Genomic DNA, 24,159 nt, shown 5'->3' with positions numbered 1-24,159 from the left:
TGGCTGTGCTTGCAGAGGCAGCATCTGCGGAGGCATCATCTGCATTGGTGGCTGAGGTATTTGTGTCAGAGTGTGGCGATGGCCAATGCTGCAGTTCCAGTTTCCCTGGATCGGGCGACCTTCAGAATCATACTTGGAGCAACACTCGTTAGTGAAATGGCAACCTTTATGACACTGTGGACATATTTTAGGGGTTTTAGACTTGGCTTCTTTCTGAGCAAAGCATTACTTTTTTAGGTGGCCAGATTTGCCACAGCCAAAACAGACTCTCGGAGTTCCAGAGGGACCTTTGATGGCTACAAAAGCTGCAGCCATGGCTTCATATATTGATGTTCTATTGCCCTAATACAATTGCATGCTTCAAGCATTTCAATAAGAGTTGGGTCTTGGTTAGGCAAAGACGCAAGGAGTTTTCTACAGTCTGTGTTTGCATTTTCAACAGCAAGTTTTGAAAGAAAAACTTCATGGACATCTGAATTATCAATTTGGCATTCAAGTGCTTGCTTAAGGTGGTCAATTGGCTGCACGTAGGGCTCTTGAGGCCCCTGGGCAATGGTTGTGAACGCTTCCTGAAGTTTTTGCATCAGGGACCTTAAGAAAGGCTTGATGAGCTGCATCCAGTACTCCATCAAGGGCTTCCATCAGGCAGTCTCGTGCCTGGGTGGCAGGATCTGTGTACGGTCCTGTTCCCATAAGCTGACTGATTGTGAGGCCCACCAGGGTTTGATTAGCATGACCTACATAAGTTATAAGAAGGTCTTGCAGACCCCTCTCCCACTCCTTTTCCCATAAGGAATACTGAGTGGGGGATAGCAATAACCGAGCTGGAGTTTTACATTGTGGGGGGTCATTATGTGTCCAGCAAACACAGAATCTAGCATGCTAGCAAAATGTGGTACACTGATACTGTGCTCTGTAGCTGCCTGTTGGAGCTCTTTAATTTCTGAGAAAAACATCTGTTCCCAGTGGCAGTTCGCTTTCAGGGTCCCACATGTATGACCAGTGCCACAATTCTTTCAGCAATGTCAAATTCTTCCTCCCTTAATGCTTGCTTTTTTTAAATGTACCCAGTTGTCATGAGGGTAGGGGGGATATAAATTAGGCTCTTTGTCAAGATCGATGAGTCCGGGATCAAAGGGATCCTCCTCTTCATTTTCCTCACTGTTCTATGGGCAGTAGCCAGCAGCAAAAGCCCCTACAGATCACACGCGGCCCTTCTCCCTTTCACACATAAGAGGGGGTACAGGTGTTTTGGGCCATGTTTGCTGTAGCAGGAGACATGCAGTCTCTTTTGAATGTAAGGAATTCTGAGACTGCCATAAAGGGGGGGCAAACGGCAATCTGTTTAAATTTAGCAGCAGTCTCTTCAGATTTTAAAGAGCATTGAGCCTCTGCAGTAGGGGGAGGGCATTTTTCTTGAGCCTTTAAGACCTCAAAAACCCACCAGGAGGGTAGCATTTCTGCAGCCACTTTATTTCCCTTAGTTGCAGAATCCCATAGCCTAATTCCTGCTTTGTCCCACAAATCTGTCGTAAAGACCATGCACTCAAGTGACTCCTGGTATCTCAGCTGCTGCCCATCAAAATAGGACTTTTAAGTCATGTGAGGGCAAAGTTTTGCCATGCTGTCACAACAGATAAAATATAAGTTCAAAAAGGTCTCTTTCCTGGGCAGACATCCCCTGACTGATTGTCCCCTGCAGCAGCTAACCTCCTTTATCCCGGAGGGGGTCATTGCCAGCTGGCTTTCCTGCTTCCTGACATCAGCACTTCGTTCTGTAGGGCTTGTTGTCAGTTGCTCAGCTAGGTGATCATCGCTTCCTCACATGGGGCACCATTTGATGGCATGTCTTAGGTTGGAAATGGTGTGTATTCTATTTGCTATCTGTTAGAGGTGGAGCAGTTATCTTCTGTTAATTGGGCAGTTTTCTTTAGCTCTTCCACAAACCAAACCAATTCTCCCTCTGGGGAGATATCTTCTGTTAATGAGTCATTGAGTGTCACTGCATGACTGATAAAATTACATCATCCCATTGTGAGATGTTCTGTCCAGGGGAAAGAGCCAAGCATTCCATCGTGGATATAATCTGAGATTTTGGGACACCAGGGCGGCCTTTGTCCCACTGGATTCCCAGAGGGGTAGCTGTCTTCTCCACTGGATTCCCAGAGGAAGACCAGGCCCATCTACACCACAACCGAACCTTCAGAGGAAAACTCCACCCTTCTACAGGATTACTGCTCCAACAGAACCACACCTGTCACTGCAGGAGGACTGCAGCCACCATCCAATTGGACTGCTACGAACATCCTGACCCACAGGGTGTCAGGTCATATTCTGACTCTGTAACCAGGGGGTTTTTTGTTGTTGTTTGTACAATTGCATTTGTATTTTTTAGTTTTTCTAGTAAAGAACTGTTATTCCTATTCCCATATCTCTTCCTGTCAGCCTTTTAATTTCAAAATCATAATAATTTGGAGGGAGGGGGTTTACATTTTCCATTTCAAGAAAGGCTCCTGCTTTCCTTAGTGGATACCTTTCTTTTTAAACCAAGACAGATTTTGGCGCCCAATGTGAGGCCCGAGGGCATTGAGAGAAAAAAGGGTGGAAAAAAAGGAAACACAGTTGTTAAAATCCCTAATTTTTTGTGTACTGGACATAGAAACCTCGCTAGGTGTCACCATGTGGTCTAGCTTACCTTGGTTTGAATGGCACGTGGTCATGGCTATATTTCTCCCATTTGCAGGCCCTTATCTAAACATGGGTCCTATAACTAAGACTACTGTAGATGTTATCCAGTTTGCTTTATGGGTTAATAAGGTGAGGAATTCATGGATCTTTACCTTCCTCTGGAAGGCAGGCACATGGATTCAGAGCTATCACACACTAACTGTATGTTTTTGGGGTTACTTTAATAATGGTACTTACTGTGAGGAAAGGACACTGGGGGAAATTTTCTCCCAACCCTTCAACCAGCTCATTGGGTCTGCCCCACCAGTTTTCGAAGGGTTAAAATCTTCTTTAAGTGCTAATGATATCATATAGTGGCTGGTGTTGCTGATATGCCCGTTCTATTTAGCATTCAGAGATTAGGGAAGATTGACTTGGATAACCACCCTGATACCTACCCCAGAGAACAGGGATGCTGCCCCAGAACCTGAGACAACCCCAGAAACTAGTGATGCTGCTGCCCCAGAGCCTGACCCTGCCCCACAGCCCACATCAGAAATGGACTACCCAGATTGGGTGGGGGTTCAGTAGAAAGAGACTTGCGAAATGAGCCAGATGCTGAAGGAGCACATTTCCCCAGCTGGTGAGAAACCCTCCCACTGCCTCAAAGAGGGAGAGTCTAATAGTGCAACAGTAGAACCCACAGATGTTACAACCATCCAGGTTCTAGCTGAACTGCAAAGGCAGTCACAGCCAGCAGCAGTCCCCCCTGTGGAAAAAGGAGGTCTAAGATGAAATCAGAGCACCCAGATAATAAAGATAAGAAAGGAGGGCCCTCACAACCTGCAGGGGAGCCAACGGTTGAGATCATCACACAGTCCCTGACATATGAAAGTGTCTGTAATCTGCACAAAGACATTGTATGATGGGGACGTGAGGCTTATACAACCTGGTTACTCCGGGTCTGGGACCTTATGGGTACAGGCATGCAACTGGATGGTGGTGAGGCAAGGAATTTGGGACCCTTGACCCAGGACACAGGTGTGGATCAGGTATTTGTCAGGGAGCCAGGATCCCTTTCCCCCTGGGAGCAGCTTTTAATGAGTGTAAGAGAGAGGTTTGTCCACAGAGAGAGAATGCAGGACCACCATCATAAAATGCGCTGGAAGACACTTGAGGAAGGGATCCAGCAACTGAGAGAAGTGGCAGTATTAGAGGTACTCTTTGAGAGGCATGGATGGCATGATAATGACCCCGACAAGGTCAGGTGCACAGGGAAAATTTTGTGAAGTCTGGCAAATCTAGGGCCATCTCAATACATCACCTTCATTGCAACGATTAATGCCGACATCAACCGAGAGACTGGGTTCTGTTGCCAACAAGCTTAGGAATTACGAGAGTATGATCAATGGCCTGATGCAGGCTCATGTCTCTGCCATGGTAAAAGAACTCAAAGAGGAGTTCAAAGAGGAGATGAGGGAGATGAGGGACGAGGTAAGGAAGATCGATGCAGCACTTTTAAGTCACAGGCCCCAAAGTCAGAGCCCAACGTCCCCCAGCTAGAGAGAGAGGGTACACCTCACAAGATGACCTATGGTTCTTCATGTGTGACCATGGGGAAGGTGGGATGGGAGACCTACTTCTTTCATGGCAGCATGGGTGCGTCATCTCAAGGAGGGAAACACTAATTGAGGAAGTTCCACTAAAGCGAAGGTAGCCTCAATCTCCCATGACTGAGCTTCCACGTATGATGTGTCAGATCCCCTTGAAGGAACATCTAGTATGTATGCCCAGGAAAGAAATAATAACCAGGGTTAGAGGGGCCCTGCCTCTAGCCAGGAAGAGGCATGGGAAAACTGGATCTTTGGATGGTGTGAAACCAATGGCCTGGCACATCAGAGCCACAAAAATATGATGCCTTAGTAGATACTGGTGCACAGTGTACCCTAATGCCATCGGGACATGTGGGGGCAGAACCTGTTTCCATTGCTAGGGTGATGGGGGGATCGCAGCAATTGACCCTGTTGGAAGCTGAGGTGAGCCTGACTGGGAAGGAGTGGCAGAAACATCCTATTGGGACCAGCGCAGAGGCGAGGCCCCATGCATTTTGGGCATAGACTTCCTCCAGAATGGCTATTACAAAGACCCAAAGGGACTCAGGTGGGCTTTTGGAACAGCTATGGTAGAGGCAGAGAACATGAAGCAGTTGAACACCTTGTCTGGACTATCAAAAAACCCATCTGCAGTAGGACTCCTTAGGGTGGAAGAGCAACAAGTACCAATTACCACCTTGACAGTGCACCGCTGGCAGTATCAGACAAATCGAGATGTTGGAATCCCCATCCGCAAGATGATCTGTGAGCTGGAGAGCCAAGGGGTGGTCAGCAAAACCCATTCACCCTTCAACAGTCCCATTTGGCCTGTGTGCAAGTCTGACAGAGAATGGAGATTGACTGTGGATTATTGTGGCTTGAATGAAGTGACTCCATTGCTGAGGGCTGCTGGATATGCTGGAACTCCACTACAAGCTGGAGTTCAAGGCAGCAAAGTGGTACGCCACTGTTTACATTGCTAACACATTTTTCTCCATTCCTCTGGCAACAGAATGCAAGCCTCAGTTTGCTTTCACCTGGAGGGGCGTGCAGTACACCTGGAACCGACTGCCCCAGAGGTGGAAGCACAGCCCCACCATCTGCCATGGACTGATCCAGACTGCACTGGAAAAGGGTGAAGCTCCAGAACACCTGCAGTATATTGGTGACATCATTGTGTGGGGGAACACGGCAATGGAAGTATTTGAAAAAGGAGAGACGATCATCCTGATTCTGCTAGAAGCCAGCTTTGCCATCAAGAAGAAGAGCAAAGTCATGGGACGTACCCAAGAGATCCAGTTCCTGGGAGTACAGTGGCAAGATTCTCACTGAGGTCATCAACAAGATCACAGCAATGTCTCCACTGACCAGCAAGAAGGAAACACAATCTTTCCTAGGCGCCATAGGTTTTTGGAGAATGCACATTCTTGAGTACAGCCAGATTGTGAGCCCTCTCTACCTGGTCACCTGCAAAAAGAATGATTTCCACTGAGGCCCTGTGCAGCAACAAGCTTTTGCCCAGATCAAGCAGGAAATCACTCATGCCGTAGCACTTGGCCCAGTCAGGATGGGACCAGAAGTGAAGAATGTGCTCGATTCTGCAGCCGAGAACAATGGCTTGTCCTGGAGCCTTTGGCAGAAGGTGCTTGGGGAGACTCAAGGCTGACCACTGGGATTCTGGAGCTGAAGTTACAGAGGGTCCAAAGCCGACTACACTCCCACAGAGAAGGAAATCTGTGGCAGCAGCTCTCTGGCCACTGAGAGAAACACAGCTTTCCCAGGCATCATCCTGGGAAAGGATGTGGAAAGGTCAGAGAAAAGAATGAGAAACAATTCTTATCTTAACATGCTGTACCTGTTGTTGTGAAAATGTAGACTGTGTCATAGAGATTTGTTTACCAAAGGGTTGTTTTTAAATTAGCCAGTGGTGATGGGTTTTGGTGGAAGGACCAGTCAAGTCTAGCTGTATAGTAACAGTATAAAAGACCAATGGGTTTCTTAATAAAGAGATTGATCAGCCTTCTGTGAATCATGGAGTCTATGCTAATTATTACCCAGCCAGGGGCCTGTTGCTACAACACAAATCTTGGCCGCCTATAAAGGAGTTCAAGACGCCTTGGAGGTCATTGGCATGGAAGCACAACTCCTTCTGGCACCCCGACTACCGGTGCTGGGGGTGGATTCTTAAAGGAAAGGTTCCCTCTACTCACCATGCCACCGACACCACATGGAGCAAATGGATTGCCCTCATCACACAGCGCACCCGTATTGGAAACCCGAATCGCCCAGGGATTTTGGACATAACTACAAACTGGCTGGAAGGTGAAAAATTTGATCTAAGTGATGAAGAGGAGCGTGAACAAGTGACAAGGGCTGAAGAAGCTCCACCATATAACCGACTACCAGCAGAGGAAACATGCTACACTCTTCACTGATGGTTCCTGTCACATCAAAGGGATTAACTGAAAGGGAAAAGCAGCCGTATGGAGCCCCACACAACAGGTTGCACAAGCTACCGAAGGAGGAGGTGGATCAAGTCAACTTGCTGAACTCAAGGCCGTTCAACTGGCCCTGGATATTGCTGAAAGAGAGAAGTGGCCAAAGCTATACCTTTATACTGATTCGTGGATGGTAGCCAATAGTCTGTGTGGCTGGCTGGAAAGGTGGAAAAAGGCCAACTGGCAGGGTAGTGTGGGAACCCAGAACATCCCTCTGGCTGTCCAGGATGGCCAGGACCCCTGCCAGGGGGCTCAAAAGCCCTGGCACGGAGCCCAAAACACCTGTGGTTTTGATTATGACCCGTGGAGCAAATTACCAACCTTGTATGAAGATCAGCAAGCCAAAACAGTTTAAGTAGAATATTAGTGAAGTTATCACAGGGTAGAAAAGTAGATTTTAGGGTTTTTGGTATGGGGGTTCAGGAGGCAAGATGGAGGAAACTGGGTGTGTCCAGCCTTTCTCCTTCTTCTTCTTGGCCTCTGTCTTCTGCTGTGATGCTGGCACTTACAGATTTGTCTAGAGTAGAAGCTCACTGTCTAACATAGGTGATAGGTATTGGAAAGTAATTGTAAACATTGTATATGTAGTTTTTAGTATAAAGACATAACATCACCCCGGGGGCAGGCAGTGTGCCTGGAACTGTCCTGCTGGATGGACCTCGGCAGAGCAGGAGAAAATTTTTTATAGATAAGATGCAATAAACAGCCTTGAGACCAAGAACTGAAGATCTCCGACTCATTCTTCAAGCGTCTGGGCTGGTAAAAGAGACTTTTAACAATCTCGGGGTTGCAGTGATCCAGAAAGGCCTCGAGAGCATAGAGGAAAGCCAATCTGAGCTGCTGATGAGTGGAAAGATATTGCCACTGGGGTAGAGAAGCTACCTGTGAAAGTCTGTCATGTAGATGCCCATGTCCCCAAGAGTTGAGCTAATGAGGACCACCAAAACAATGAGCAGCTAGATCAGCCAGCAGAGGTTTCAATGATAGACTTAGATTTGGAACATAAGGGTGAGTTGTTCCTAGCTCAATGGGCTCATAATGCCACAGGTCATCAGGGCAGAGATGCTACCTATAAGTGGGCATGAGACCAAGGGGTGGATTCAACCATGGACAGTATTTCACAGGTTATCCATGATTGTGAGATGTGCCGAGATCAAGCAGGCCACGTGAGTGAAGCCCCAGTGGTATGATGGGCAATGGTCCAAATAGAAGTATGGGGAAGCCTGGCAGATTGACTACATCGCACTGCCCCAGACACACCAAGGCAAGTGCTATGTGCTGACCATGTTGGAAGCCACCACTGGATCATTAGAGACCTACCCTGTGTCCCACGCTGCTGCCCAGAACACCATCTTGTGCCTGAAAAAGCAAGTCCAGTGGAGACATGGCATCCCTGTGAGAATTGAGTTGGACAATGGGAGCCATTTCAAAAACGATCTTATTAACACCTAGGCCACGGAACATGGTATTGAATGAATTTATCATATCCCTTATTGTCGTAGGAAGGAGACCAGGACACCAGATGGTTCATCACAGGTCCAGTTTATTAAAGAAAGCATCAAACACTTATACAGCAAATAATAAGCTCATGAATATTCTGTAAGCCAAGCAATCTATTGGTTAAACTATACCATTAACTCATCCACATTCCTTTGGGCCTACGTTCTCTACTTCTCACACCTTGCTGTCCATTTCTTTATCATACTCCGCTAGGCCCAAGGACACGTTATCTTTGCAGGTGCAAGATTTGGAATTAACCACAGTCTTGTACTTTTCCATTCTTTAGCCTGCTACTTTCTCAACAGACACCCTGCCTGCAAAAAGGCCTCTGCCCTAGTTAGGACATCTTTACCAAATTAATTTGGCTGTGTCCTCTCTCCTCAAGCCACTCTTTGACAAAACTCTCCACACTTCCCCCGTTTTGTTCTTGGGCAAGGAGGCTAGTCTGCCAGGTTCTTTCTATCATTCGACTAACCATATTTTGAATACAATTAAAAATACAAGGCAAAATAAGCAAAAGCAGCAAAATCACACCCAGTAACCCTATAGCATATATCACAAGGTTTCTCAGCCACGGTCCAAGTCCTAAGCTTTTAAGCCATTCGTCAATTCCTAAACCCTCTTCTTTTTTGAGATTGTAAAGTCCCTGCTGTAATTCTTTTATCTTCGCATGAATAGACACAGAGTGATCAGACAAATTCATGCAACACATTCCCTCAAACTCTTCACATCCATGACCTTGTGCTAAAAGCAAAAAATCTATAGCAGCTCTATTTTGCAAAACAGCATGATTAACACTTTGCACATCTGGGTTAGCATATCTAAAATTTGTGATGTCTTGTCTAGCTCATCCTTGACCCAGCATCCCAACTGCTTTGCTAAGTTCATAGCTTTATTTGCAGCTCCTCCTGGCAAGATAGTTGAGACTACCACTTGTTTAAACTCACTCCAAAACCGTGGGCCTCCTATCCGACTGCAGTCTAAGTTATGCAGGCTGCGTCTCCTCCTGCTTGAATTTTGACTGAGTTGCATTAATGAAGACACACTGGGGTGAAACAATGACAATTTCCCCAAATAGCAAGGTCCACCCTGTGGCCTGACTGGTATACCATTCCAAGCTCTGTCTCCACAGATTAGAAATATCCCTGCGGGTAATTTCCTCGGTGCCCTAATGTTAGTGCCTTTACATTGGCTATAAACCTGTTTGGATACTGTATCCAAACTGAGGGATGAATCCAGGGTAGCCCATACGTCTCTAGGCTGATATAAATTCTGTGGATCTAAGGGCTCAAAACTGAACCATCCACCATTTGAGGTGTTAGTTATACTGGTGTTTGCACTTCCAAAGAGATCTAGCTCCTCTGGAGGAGAACGCAGGGTAGTATTAAGTGATAAGATTATTAAGCATTGGCGGTAACCATCACTTTGACCTGCGGTGTAACCTGGCGTGGATGGTTTAATGTTTGTCATATTGCGCATGCATAGAGTTTGATTATTGATCAGACTGCAAAATTCCAGAGGAGACCACACTGGAAGACCCACCAAGCATGTTCGAAATGGATTAGTAACCCCCCCAAGGCTAAGACAAAGCGAAGATTGGTTAGTTTGATTAGCAAGCGTTATCCATATGTTATCTCTTGGCTGATTAAAGCGTGTTACTTCTACTGCCCCATCCGCCACAGCACTGAGCAGTATAACAAAAATAAGCCTCATTTTTCTGGTTTCTTTCTCGCTCTCTTTTTCTTATCTGTCTTTAACCTCACCGATCCTAACTCTTGTAATCTAAATCCCTGAAGACTCTCAATGCAGGAGTCCAATGCCTCATCGGGATCTCCTTTAATGGGTCCTATTACAGAATGCTGTGTTAAAGGCACCAATTTTCTACACCTAGCAGAAGCTATGTATGACTTACTTTGAGCCTTAACTCTTTTCACAATACACTGTACCTCCCACCGGTAGTAGGCCAAGATTTTCTGCTCAGGAGACTCGTAAAGATTTAAAGCTAGAGCCGTATCTAGCCCCATCTGTCTCCTTATTTCCCTTTGCCAGTCTTCCCCCCATGTATAGTCATGCTTGCAGGTATTACACCATAAACCCCAGATCCCGGACTGTTCTAACCAAAAGGTTTTACGACAACCCCCACAATATAAAGCTACCCACGCAGCACAACAGGGGCTGCGACACTCAAGGCAGCGTTCCCTCGCTGGTCCTTTTATGTAGAAGGTTGATAGTGCTTCAACCATGTCAATCAGCTCTCTGGCCGTCCGGTAGCGGCGTGTCACTGCTCTGTCCACTGCTTTCGAGTGTCCCCTCAGTTGCAGCAATAAGGGTTGTAAGATCAGCGGCAGCTTCTTCTTCAGGCGCTCCTTGTCCCCCTCCGTAAGGTTGTTCACCAGATGCTGCATTAAAGACAGGTTTAGTCCACTTGGCAGGCACCCACAAAGACCCTGTTGGTGAGGAAACACAAAGATATCCCCGGCCCCAATATAACACTTTTGTGGGTTTTTCCCATATCCCTGTGCTTGGGTTCTTATACTTCACCCAGACCTCCGTTTCCTTAATAGTTTCCTGACTTGATCTCGGGTGATGTTTAACTGCAGGGGGAACATCGTCCTCCCCAAAAACACATAAATGATTGATCACATACAAAACCTCTGTCAGGCATGCTTGTGGGTCCTTTAAATCCTGGTGTTTGTTAATATATTGTTTGAGGGTACCATTTGCTCTTTCTACTATCGCCTGTCCTGTGGGGGAATGTGGAATACCTGTCACATGCTTGACAGACCATTGGTCCAAAAACTTTTGGACCCTAGCACTTGTGTAAGCCGGACCATTATCCGTTTTGATACCTTTTGGGACCCCCATGACAGCAAAGCAGCTCAATAAGTGCCTGATCACATGTATCGCTTTCTCTCCTCCCTGAGCTGTAGCCCATATGTAGTGGCTATATGTATCTATAGTAACATGCACATATTTGAGCCTACCAAACCTAGCTACATGCGTGACATCCATTTGCCGTTTCTCATTCATTTCTAAACCTCGAGGATTAACTCCGCAGCCCAGACCTATTCCCCCATTATGATAGCTGCATATTGGACAAGCCCTGACAATGGCCTTGGCTTCTGATAAGCCCAAATCAAAGTTCCTCGCCAACCCTTTTGCATTTTGATGATATCTACTATGGGCTTCTCTTGCCAAGGTATGCTTATCAACAGGACAAGAGTTATCAATGGGTAAGGTAACCAATTTATCTACACGCTCATTCCCTTCTCCTAGGCCCTCGGACCACTTATGGCTCCTGATATGGATTACAGAGTACACCGCACTTCTATCCCGGAGAGCTTTCCTTAATTGAACCAGTAACTCATACAGCCGTTTGTTATTCACTTCCTTAATTGCTGCTCCTTCTATACATCTGGCTACTCCAGCGACATACATAGAGTCTGTGACCACATTCAAGGGCTCATGCAGGTTGGACATTGCCCATACTACTGCTAACAATTCTAAGGTTTGTAGGCTGTCTGCAGGGTCTGCTGTAAGAAGTTGATGCTTCCATTGTCCTTTTTCTTGCCAAGTGACAGCAGCACGCCTCGATTTCTTCCCTGCGTCTGTGAAGGCTGTGGTGACTCCTTCTATGGGTCGCTCTCTTCTCAGCGGCCGAGTGATCCAGTCCCATTCTGTCATCCATTGCAGGACCCTGGGCACTAACTTGCTTGTCTCCACCTTTGCAGATGATGTCAATAATGCTTCCTGTAAGTCCACTGAATTAACCAGGTACCAGTCCAGCGTCTCTTTTTCCATGGGTAGCCTAATGGTGGCAGGTTCTCGAACGTCCACTTCAGTAATTCTGAGACGGCCTTTTTTAATCAATGCAGCCAATTGTTCAATTTTTGAAAACATTGTTCTTTTATGTTGTAATGGTGGTGACAGCCATTCCAATACCCGTATCTCCCCCGTTTTGTTCTCATATTGGGAGAGAGCGCCAAGCAGGTGACAAGGACTATTCCAAATGGTGAGGTCAATAGGGCAATCTAGCTGTCGACGGGACACATATCCTTGTTGTACACAATTACTGATTTGCTGTAGGGCGGTATGCTGTTCCTTCGTGAGGCATACGGGGGTAGTGGGGTCAGTGCCCTTTAACAAGGGTCGTAGGGTCTCCAACAAGTGATTTGGTACTCCCACAATGGGTTTTAGCCACTGTAAGTCTCCTAACAACTTTTGAGCATCATGTAAAGTCTTAATGTCCAAGTGCAGTTCTAATTTTTGGGGTACCACTGTTTGGTCCATTAGAGTCCATCCCAAATACTTCCATGGTTTCATGGTCTGAATTTTCTCTGTGGCAATAACAAGTGAAGATGCTGCAAGAGTGTCTCTGATGCTGTCAACCTGTAAAGGGGAAAATGGCTGTTGCTGCGCAAACAAAATATCATCCATGTAATGATATATTATGGTAGCTGGCCACTGCTGACGTAATGGCTGTAATGCAGCGTCAACATAAAGCTGACACAATGTGGGGGAGTTCCGCATCCCCTGTGGAAGTGTCGTCCACTCAAATCTTTTGTCTGGTTCCCCACGGTTTATTGCTGGTAGGGTAAAGGCAAACCTCTTCATGTCATCGGGATGTAGTCCAATAGTGAAAAAACAATCCTTTAAATGGATGATTAAAAGTGACCAATCTTGAGGGATCAGGGCTGGATTCGGAAGACCAGGTTGCAAGGTCCCCATCGGTTCCATCTGGTCATTCACAGCTCGTAGATCGTGTACCAGGCGGTATTTCCCTGACTTCTTCTTGATCACAAAGATGGGCATGTTCCACGGACTCGTTGAGAGTCATAAATGTCCTTGCTCGTATTGTTCCTTCACCAATTCATGGGCATGCATAAGACTCTCCCCTTTCATGGGCCATTGCTTAACCATCACCGGTGTATCTGTTTTCCAGGTGAGTGGAATGGGGAAAGTCCAAGCAATGGCAATTACCCCAAAGGGTGGTGATTGGTCAACACCACCCCCAGCTGTGTTAAAACATCCCTGCCTATCAGGCAAGAGACTGTAGGGGGCAACTGAACGACTGAAAACACAACAGACACTTGTTGCCCATCAATGCGCACCGACAGAGGTGGTGTTTTGCTTGCCAAAGTAAGTCCTCCTACTCCCGTGAGCATGTTTGTTGATGGGAGCAGGGGCCAATGCTGTGGCCATGCTTCTGGCGATATAATGCTGGTGTCTGCTCCCGTATCCAATAATCCATAAAGGGTTATGCTCTGATGTCCATGGGTAATTTCAACTCTTTGTTTTGGCCTTTCTTGAAGATCTACAGTCAGGAGTGTAACACCGGTAGAGCCAAAACCCTTTCCATCCTGCTTCTGTCCAGTAAACGATGGAATACCCGATGTCATCTGTGGTAGTGGTACCAATTGTGCGATGCGTTGTCCTTTGGTTATCTTTATCGGGGGATAAGGGGTGTAAGCCATGATTTGTATTTCTCCGGTATAGTCCGCATCTATGACCCCAGGTAATATAATTAGTCCCAGCATGGATGTTGAGGAGCGTCCCAGCAATAAAGCTCCACATTCTTGCCCTTGTAGCAAGAGAGGACCGTTTACTCCAGTTGGTATCCTTTCAGGCCGGTTTGTCATTAATGTGACATCTACTGCTGCTGATATGTCCAAGCCGAGGCTCCCTGCTGTTGCTGGTTGCAGACAGGAGGTGGCGCTGATGTCACGGCGGCAACTTGTGTCTGGGCGCAGCCAGCGATCGCGCTCCGCCGACAGTTTCCCGATTGGCGCCAGCAAGCCGTAGTGTTGTGGGAGCTGGATTGGCAGCTTTGGCACCACAAGCCAGTCGCTCTGCATTCTCGGCGCATGTGTCCCCCATTGCCGCATCGGTAACATTTGGGGTATGTTCTCGAGCCTCCCTGCGTGACTGCCATTGAGCCGTTTCGGAGAGGAGCAAGAGCGGCTAACACCTGATTTTGAGTGGATTCTGCTTGTTTTTGCAGCCCTACTCCTAATTCCTTTATTGCATCTACCAAGAATGCTTGTGAGGCTGCTGGCTGTAATGCCATTCGCTCTAGCGCTTCCTCAATGGTCCAATTTGCTCCCACAGTGGCTAGCACCCTTTGCGTGGCCGGATTGCTATTCTGGAAGGCACACTGCTTCAATAGCGCCCCCTTCATATATTCTGCAACGCCAGCCCGGTCTATAGCCACAGCTGCTTTGTCAATAAAACTCCCAAATTATTCCTCCCTACCTTGTTTTATGCCCATGTACGCCGGCAGCCCTCCTGGCTCTTTAACCCTTTCTATGGCCGCACGTACCAACCGCATGGCTTCTCTAAGCTTATCTGCCCCTGATATCAACTGTGCCTCCGTGCGCAAGTATGCCCCTAAGCCCATGAGCTCATCCATTGTCACTCCATGCAACAGGTCCCCCTGAGCTCACTGCGTCGCAACCGACTCATTAACCAAAGCTTGCCAATGCGCATTAAACAACAAATGTTGATGCTGAGTAAATATTAGCCGCACTATTCCCCTCAAATCATTCGGGCACAAAATTTGCGCATTAAAGAGGTAATCTAGCATCTGCCTAATAGGTTCACTTTTCACCCCGAACTGACTAACCGTGGACCGCAACTGGGATAACAACTTCCAGTCTAAAGGAGTGTACTCCGCCAGATTCTGTGTGTGGTTCCCCTGATCATCATACTGTGGCGTGTATGTAACCGGACAGGCAAGAGCAGAAGCGGCCTCCATTGCCTCATTATCCCTCATTTGCATTGCCTCTTTTGCCAGAGCAGCCCAAGCCTCTCTCCTTTGTTTAGCCATCTCCCACCATGGGTCACTGAGTGCCCCTGGGATTGGATCTGACTCTGGGAGAGTTTTGCGCTGTTGCCGCCTCTGCACAGGCCATTCGGGTGGGGGAGGTGGCAGGCTCGGCTCGCGCTCTCTGCGGGGGGGCGGCAGGCTTAGCCCGCGTTCCCTGCGGGGGGGCAGCGGGTTTAGCTCGCTCTCTCTGCGGGGGGGCGGCGGGCTTTGTCTGCGCTCTCCTCTATCCTCCAACTCCTCCTCCTCCGACAGAGGAGGTGCAGACGGCCCCCCGGCGCCTGTAACAGGATCCTCCATACCACACTGTTGTGAACCCATCGGTATTAACACCTTGTTTACCGAAGGCGCGAGAGGATCATCCTCACGACCATACCCTATATTTTTCTTATGAGCTTCTGTCGCCCTTTCTGCCACCTTACGCTCAGAGACATGTTGAAGTAGTGCGTTGTGTACCACGCGCCATAGCTTGCCCAATTTCTTTGCTGTTTTATCATCTTCTAGCACCGCCTCCCACAATATATCCCTAAACTTTCTCCATTCAGCGAGTTCATGAACTGTATGTGGATTAAGGAAAACCCCCTTAGCATAACCGTAGGCTAGAAACCCTGGGAGTTCCTTTTTTATATCTATCCCCTTTACCCCACGCCTTTCTAAACACGCGGCGAAGAGTTTGTATGCTGCTTGCCTATCCATACCGTCTTTTTTCGTGAGTGCTCTTGCAGCTTTCCAGGCTCCCGCAGCACGTAAATGGCTTGAGTCACCGATGTGAACCCCAAGGGTGCTTCAAAATTCCGGCACCGTCCCAGCTGCGAACAGGACCCAGCTGCTCCAACTTCCTCGACCGTGGGACGTTCTCTCCCCCTTTTTCTTTTAGTTGAGACGAGGGGTCAGCATTCGGGGTCACCATGTGTCGTAGGAAGGAGACCAGGACACCAGATGGTTCATCACAGGTCCAGTTTATTAAAGAAAGCATCAAACACTTATACAGCAAATAATAAGCTCATGAATATTCTGTAAGCCAAGCAATCTATTGGTTAAACTATACCATTAACTCATCCACATTCCTTTGGGCCTACGTTCTCTACTTCTCACACCTTGCTGTCCATTTCTTTATCATACTCCGCTAGGCCCAAGGACACGTTATCTTTGCAGGTGCAAGATTTGGAATTAACCACGGTCTTGTACTTTTCCATTCTTTAGCCTGCTACTTTCTCAACAGACACCCTGCCTGCAAAAAGGCCTCTGCCCTAGTTAGGACATCTTTACCAAATTAATTTGGCTGTGTCCTCTCTCCTCAAGCCACTCTTTGACAAAACTCTCCACACCTTATCATGCACCAGCTGCCGGGCTACTTAAGACTACCCTGAAGGCACTTGGTGGGGGAACTTTTAGAAATTGGGAAATTACTTAGCAAAAGCCACCTGGATGGTCAACACCCGAGGGTCCATCAATCGAGCTCGTCCTTCCCAGTCTGAACCCTTGCACATAGTGAATGGAGATAAAATCCCTGTGGTACACATGAAAGGTGTTTTAGGAAAGATTGTTTGGATTAGTCCCACCTCAGACAAAGACAAACCCATCCATGGGATTGTTTTTGCTCAAGGACCTGGTTACACTTGGTGGGTAATGCAGAAAGGTGGAGAAGCCCGTTGTGTACCAAAGGAAATCCTAGTTTTAAGTGAGAACTGTGTATAAATTTCATTGTGTAGAGTTTATTGATTTGGGTATGATGCATATGGCAATAGAATAAGGAGTGAATCATGTCTTAGGTTGGAAATGGGTGTGTGTATTCTATTTGCCATTTCCTAGAGGTGGGGTGGTTATCTTCTGTTAATTGGGCAGCTTTCTTTAACTCTTCCACAGCCAATACTCCCTCCGGGGAGATATCTTCTGTTAATGGGCCAGTGAGTGTCACTGCATGACTGATAAAAATTACATTATCCCATTGTGAGATGCTCCACCCAGGGGGAGGAGCCAAGCATTCCTACCTGGATATAATCTGAGAATTGGAACACCACAGGAGCCTTTGCCCACTGGATTCCAAGAGGAAGACAACATCCTTCTACAGGACCACTGTTTCAACAGAACAACACCTGTCACTCCAGGAGGACTGCAGCCACCATTCAATTGGACCGCTACCATACCCTGACCCACAAGGCGCCAGGTCGTATTCTGACTCTGTCAGTGGGTTTTTTTGTCGTTGCTGTTTGTACAATTGCATTTGTATTTTTAATTTTCCTAGTAAAGAACTGTTTTCCCTATTCCCATATCTTTCCCTGAGAGCCTCTTTATTTCAAAATTATAATAATTTGGAGGGAGGGAGTTTACATTTCCCATTTCAAGGAAGGCTCCTGCCTTCCTTAGCTGACACCTTACTTTTCAAACCAAGACACAGCTATTGATAAAGAGACAGGGTCTCCATGGTTTGCACACATGAAGCTGTTTATTGATACACAAAGCTGAGTTTATATACCTTTTCAGCCGTAGCTAAAAATAGCACAACTATAACATTTATGTAACTAGATAACATTGCTTAATTCAAAGCCTCATACAAAGTAGCCCAGGTATGGATGGTCTTTCACAATTTCTGCAAGCACATTGTACCAAGCACACAGTTAAATTCTGCATTCCTTCTTCAGGGTTCTGCTTTCTGTTGCCAAGACTTGCGGCATCCTAATGCTAATATATCTACCTCTGTTATGAGTTGAAGAGTGCTCCCACCTTGGCTTTCTAGCTGTATTTCTACATTTCCCCTTCCTTCCTTCCTTCCTTCCTTCCTTCCTTCCTTCCTTCCTTCCTTCCTCCCTTCCTCCCTTCCTCCCTTCCTCCCTTCCTTCCTTCCTCCCTTCCTTCCTTCCTCCCTCCCTCCCTCCCTCCCTCCCTCCCTCCCCCTCCTTTCCTTTCCTTTCCTTTCCTTTCCTTTCCTTTCCTTTCCTTTCCTTTCCTTTCCTTTCCTTTCCTTTCCTTTCCTTCATCACAGCCAGCCTCACCCATCATCTTCACCCCAGCTCAATGACTCATTGTGCCCTCAGGCAACCAAAGCCCTGACACACACGAAGTGCAACCCCATCAATCTGGTCTGGAATGAGTCCCCAGGGGTTCCCTTTGCAAAGCAAGCACAATCTCCTCCAAACCTTTGTCAGATAAAAAATTGAGTGACATGATCCATGTAAGCTTTTAGTTAATAGGTATAAGCTTTTATTTAATGTTGGAGCGGGGGCATTTTTATTATTAATATCTGCAGTTATGCATTTGAGGGCAGGATGTCATATAGACTAATGTTGTGCTACATTTTTAGCGAGAAATACTTTTCAACAGATCCCAGGGTGTCAGAGATGATGCAGAGGAACTTGTGAAGTTATCCAATGTTAAGCCCTACACTGCTTTACACCAGCACTGTCCTTTCCCTCAGATCTTTGCTGAAGACAAAGGTGTCAGGGTTTACTTTCTAAATTAGTAACCTTTTCAAAGATCTGTTTATTAAATGACACCAAGATCACTTAGGAGCAAGTTCTGGTTGGTGTGTGGAGAAGCCCATAAGAGAAGGGGCTGCTGGGTAAATCTCAAACACCAAGAGTAAGATGGCTCTGGAGCCCACCAAGGACTGTTGGTTAAAAGGCAAGAACAAGATGTTACTGGAGAAGGGTCCATGTAGGGAAGGGGCAGCACTTTTCTAGCACAAACATCCTTCTTCCATTTCCTGGAGACACAATAAACAAAAGACAGCATCAGCACAGAAGTGGGTAGGAACTGTTGACCTAAGGGTGATCTGGTAAGTGGATAGAGATCACCCAAGACCCCCAAAGCCTTGGACCCACTTTCAGAAAGGTCTGAAAGAACAGACTGCTCATGAGAACTAATTTGCAGACAAAGCGACAAACCTGTGTCAGAGTGGGGAAGTCTGTCCATAAAAAGGTATCCCCAGCAACCCCAGGCAGTGCCTCCAGGGCCCTGAGTATCCCAACACTTGCTTGCTTGCTTTGTATCTTTTTTTCATGGCCTGCAAGAGGACACAGTGAATGTGACAGCTACATGGTACTAAATATCATTTCCTTGAACAAACTCTCCATTTGCTTTTCTCTTCCCACCTTGCTGATGTCTGCGGAATCAAGAGAAAATGCACAGAGTGACTTGGTGGAAAATAAATTATCTGGATTTGCTTTCTAGAAATTTTTACTCCCTGGTGTGAGCCTATTAACAAGTGTAATGAATTGGAAATCTGTGTCACATGGCCAAATCACTTCAAAGCACATCAAATCAAGAAATTTGCTGAAAGGTTGTCCTGGTTCAGGCCAGAAGAAGGTTAATTTTTGCAGTTGCCAGAAGGGGCATGGCTGGGACTCGTGTTATTCTATACCATCTCACGTCATTTTCCAGGTATGGATGAAGGGATCCCTCCTTGGGTCTTGCAGCATGGGGAATGGAGCAGTTGGGAAGTGTCAGGGATTTCTGCATGGTAAGCATGTGTCATGGTTACAAGAGAAGAGTGCCAATATGGGTGTAACCAAACTGTGTATTCTACTCCCCTCTACATCATTTGTGATAAACTGTTAATGATGGGTCATTTCGTAGTAGCTGCCCAGTGCCCACCAGACCCCTCAGGCTACAAGCTGAGTGTTAAATAAGAAGAGGCAAACCCTGTAAGTCAGGGTAGTGTCTCTTTGTCTTCGCAAATGACTCAGCTATATGATATATATGATAACTCACTCTGGGGAAGCACCAACAGTCACACCCATCCTGAGGGGGTCAACTCTGCTGATGGGCCACAATGGCTCAACAGCACCAGCATATAATAGGCAGCTGCAATGACCACCAAAGACTCAAAAAATATCCTATGACAGTATTACATCCTTCCATTGTGAAACTCCCTGCCCTGGAGGAGGTACTGAGCCTGCCTGCCTGAATCTGAGCATATATAATCTCGAGGTCTGGGGACTTGGAACACACCACCACCACCGCTGGACATATCCAGAGGAGGATCAGAACTTCCACAGGACTACTGCTTTCAATTTGTTGATCTCATTCAGGTCAGACCCACCATCAGAGCCCAGTATTGACACATCAATGACAACACATATGAGAACAGTCAAAAGTTTACAATGTAATAAATAATGAATTGAACTCATGCATGCTATCCTTTTGTGGTCTGAGTGGGATTGTAGGCAACCAGTAATTTGTAAGCATCTGTGATTCTGTTATTTATTTTTATGGCTTCAATATGGCATCATGTTGCAACACAAGAATTGAACTAAAAAATGTATGGAGCCCTCTGCTGTTTATCTGAGTTCTCATTTGCCTCAGCAGGTTACCTCAGACAATGGTCTGATCTAAAACAAACACCACCAAAAAAGTGCTTCACAATAGACAATTATGATCTAATCTGCCTTAAAGGGACATGTATTTTTCCCTCTCACATCCTGAGATGCAGCCTAGAAGAAGAAAGGCAGTCTGGTAGAGACCTAGACAAGTCACCTAGACTGACCCATTGGCAAATAAGGATTGAGATCTCAGAAGCAGATAGGATTTCTGAAATGTGTAAACTGCGTGTTTACGTGGAAAATTTATCACCAGAGCTCAGCTGTGTTCATAGGGTAAATGCTAGTCTTCCATTAGAAAACCGTGCAGGTTGCTTTAATTTCCCTTTCAGTCTTCAGAGAGAACATATTGTCCCTTTGCCCTTTCTGCCAGAATCATTACATCACACCACATCATTTGCTGCTGCATATAGGTTATTCTGAATTTAATTTGTGTGGGAATGGCATTGACGGGGAGCAAGTTAGCACTGGTGTCCATCTGGAATGGCAGGAAGGACTGATGGGAAGCCCTCTGTTGAGTAGCTTGTTGCCTACAGCATACATCCCCATGGGCTGCTGTTGCAACAGCATAGCCAGTAAGACGCTTGTCAGTAGTGATCCTTGGTTAAACAAGACTTGAAGTAGGACTTGCTTTCTTTCCCTTGCTATTCATTTACATTTTGGTATTGCACAAAATTGTCTGCAACATAATCACCATAAAAAGTGGGCCCCATGATCAGCCTGAAAAGATCAAATGTTTAAGTAAGGAAGCTTTTCAGTCACTTCTCTAAAAAATGTTACAGACACCATCCTGATCTCAATAATTCTACCATAAATGTCATCAATATTTGGCTGAGTAGGTGAGCAATAGGATTTCATGGCTGTGGGAACTAGGATGATGCACATGGAAATCACCCTTTAAGAAACTGTGACATGGTATTTACTTCTTCTTTGTATTGGACTGATTCTGAATCAAGCAGCAGCCAAGTCTCCTTATTCATATCTGATTTTAATTTGAAGCTTTACCTAATAAAATCAAGGATGAGGAAATACCTACAAACAGATAAATATTTTTTTCCCAGAAGTCTTTAGATAGGATTTTAACATACTTACAGAAACTAGAGGTAGATACAATCTAGCTAGTCAATCACTTCTGTGCAACCTGGAAATGTCTTCCTTTCTTCCTTTGACGTGTCACAAAAATATATTTTTTCTAATGTGTAGAGATAAACTGCAAAAACTTGGTAGAGTTACTTTAAAACAACCCCAGACCTTCTGTGCATGTCTCAGATTCTCCCACTTCATCTGTAGTTTAATAAGTCTCGGTCTCTTGCCAGCTTGTAAAAGGCTGTTGCTGCTTTCTACTCCCACACTATATTTCATTTCTGTTTGATAAAATTCTTTCTGAGGGAGACTTTCCTTCATTCCAGCTGAGCATCTGAGTATCAGCCTGAGCAGTAAGCTTGAGTTACTCTTACAAAAATCAACTAACAGCATCCCACCCTGTAAGATAATAAGTTAAATATGCCAAGGAGTAGAAGAGGGAGGCAGTCACATAGAAAGCTCTAAATAGGCCCATTTACATGGTCAAGACCTCTATACTTGCCTCTGAAATTGTGCAAAGCATTTGACAATGTCACTCATGACATCCTTGTCTCTAAACTGGAGAGACATGCATTTGACAGACAGAACACTTGTCGTGGATAAGGAATTGATAGGATGGTCAGTCTCAAAGAGTTGTAGCCAACGGTTTGATATCCAAGTGCAAATCAATGACAAGTGGCATTCCTCAGGGGTTGGTATGGGAACTGGTGCTATTTAACATCTTTGTCAGTAACATGAACAGTGGAAATGAATGCACCCTCAGCAAGTTTGCTGATGGCACCAATTTCTGTGGTGCAGTGAACATGCTAGAGGGAAGGGGTGCCATCCAGAGGGACCTTAACAGGCTTGAGACATGGGCATCTGCAAACCTCATGAAATTCAACAAGGCCAAGAGCAAGGTCCTGCACCTATGTCAGGTCAATTTCAAGCAGAAATACAGTCTGGGCAGAGAATGGATTGAGAGCAGCTCTGAGGACAAGGACTTCTGGGGATGTTGGTGGATGAGAAGCTTGACATGACCCATCAGTGTGTGCTTGCAGCCCAGAAAGCCAACTATGTTCTGGGGTGCATCAAAAGAAATGTGATCAGCAGGTTAAAGGAGGTGATTTTGCCGTTCTACTCTGCTCTTGAGACACCCCACCTGGAGTACTGCATCCAGCTGTGGGGTCCCCAGCACAGTAAGGACATTGACCTGTTGGAGCAAGTCCAGTGGAGGGCCACAAAGATGATTAGAAGGATGAAGCACCTCTCCTTTGATGAAAGGCTGAGAGACTTGGTACTGTTCAGTCCGGAGAAGAGAAGGTTCTGGGGTAACCTTCATGTGGCCTTTCAGTACCTGAAGGGAGCCTACTAGAGGAGTGGAGAAGGACTTTTTACAAGGGCATGTAGTGTTGCCTTTTTCTCTGATCCTAGAATTATGAGCCAGATACGGTTAAGGGATAAAAGGGTTTTTACCTTGATATTTAATAAGGATCCTTATGGTGCAACAATTCGTCAAAGTGGAATACACCGAAATGCGCACATCTGGTATGCCACATTGCCTTAGATTGCAAGATAATGTGTGTATTCTATTTGCTATCTGTTAGAGGTGGAGCAGTTATCTTCTGTTAATTGGGCGGTTTTCTTTAGCTCTTCCACAAACCAATTCTCCCTCTGGGGAGATATCTTCTGTTAATGAGTCATTGAGTGTCACTGCATGACTGATAAAATTACATCATCCCATTGTGAGATGCTCTGTCCAGGGGAAAGAGCCAAGCATTCCATCGTGGATATAATCTGAGATTTTGGGACACCAGGGCGGCCTTTGTCCCACTGGATTCCCAGAGGGGTAGCTGTCTTCTCCACTGGATTCCCAGAGGAAGACCAGGCCCATCTACACCACAACCGAACCTTCAGAGGAAAACTCCACCCTTCTACAGGATCACTGCTCCAACAGAACGACACCTGTCACTGCAGGAGGACTGCAGCCACCATCCAATTGGACTGCTACGAACATCCTGACCCAAAGGATGTCAGGTCGGATTCTTACTCTGTCAGTGGTTTTTTTTGTTGATGTTTATACTATTACATTTGTATTTTTTAGTTTTTCTAGTAAAGAACTGTTATTCCTGTTCCCATATCTTTGCGTGAGAGCCTTTTAATTTCAAAATTATATTAATTTGGAGGGAGGGAGTTTACATTTTCCATTTCAGGGGAGGCTTCTGCCTTCCTTAGCAGACATCCATCTTTTTAAACCAAGACACACCTATACAGTTTTATAGACCTTGCAAATTAGCATATCTGACAAAGATTCCCAAATGCGAAGTTTAAATGAATGACATCTTCGTATTCTAAAGTATTTCCTCCAGATGGGGCTTGAACCTAGTTTACAAAATATGTTCCAGAGAGAGTCTTGATTTCTCAAGACAGTGTAAGGCGTTCCAGCCTCCAACTTTGAGGCCTTTAGGATGTTTGGTCTTCTTGCCTAGTAGAATACCAGGACTAAGCTGAGGCTGAGATATCAAGCTAAAGAATAGCTGTTGCATATAGGTAAAACCTTAGAAAGGAGAGGCCTTGTAAAATCATGGATCAGGCCTGCTACTTCAGCTAAGCAGAAAAGGACTACGGGAAAGTGACTCAGCTGAATTAGAGGTAGAAAAACAAGTTATGTAACCATTGTGTGTTCACATCGTGTTGTA

The 24,159-nt window shown here is 46.0% G+C and overlaps 1 protein-coding gene across 1 annotated transcript in view; it reads left to right on the top strand.

Annotated features, from left to right (window-relative positions):
* LOC128943617 (microtubule-associated protein 1B-like) overlaps positions 1–24,159 on the top strand; it is a 160,727-nt gene that overhangs the window by 112,041 nt on the left and 24,527 nt on the right. The window lies entirely within an intron of this gene.

Source organism: Melozone crissalis, unplaced genomic scaffold (genome assembly GCF_028551555.1).
Source record: "Melozone crissalis strain CALT ecotype California unplaced genomic scaffold, PUWL_Pcris_2 ptg000049l_1, whole genome shotgun sequence".
In the NCBI taxonomy this organism is placed as follows: Eukaryota; Metazoa; Chordata; class Aves; order Passeriformes; family Passerellidae; genus Melozone; species Melozone crissalis.
Note: the sequence above shows the minus strand (reverse complement) of the source record. Positions and strands in the feature narration are given on the sequence as shown.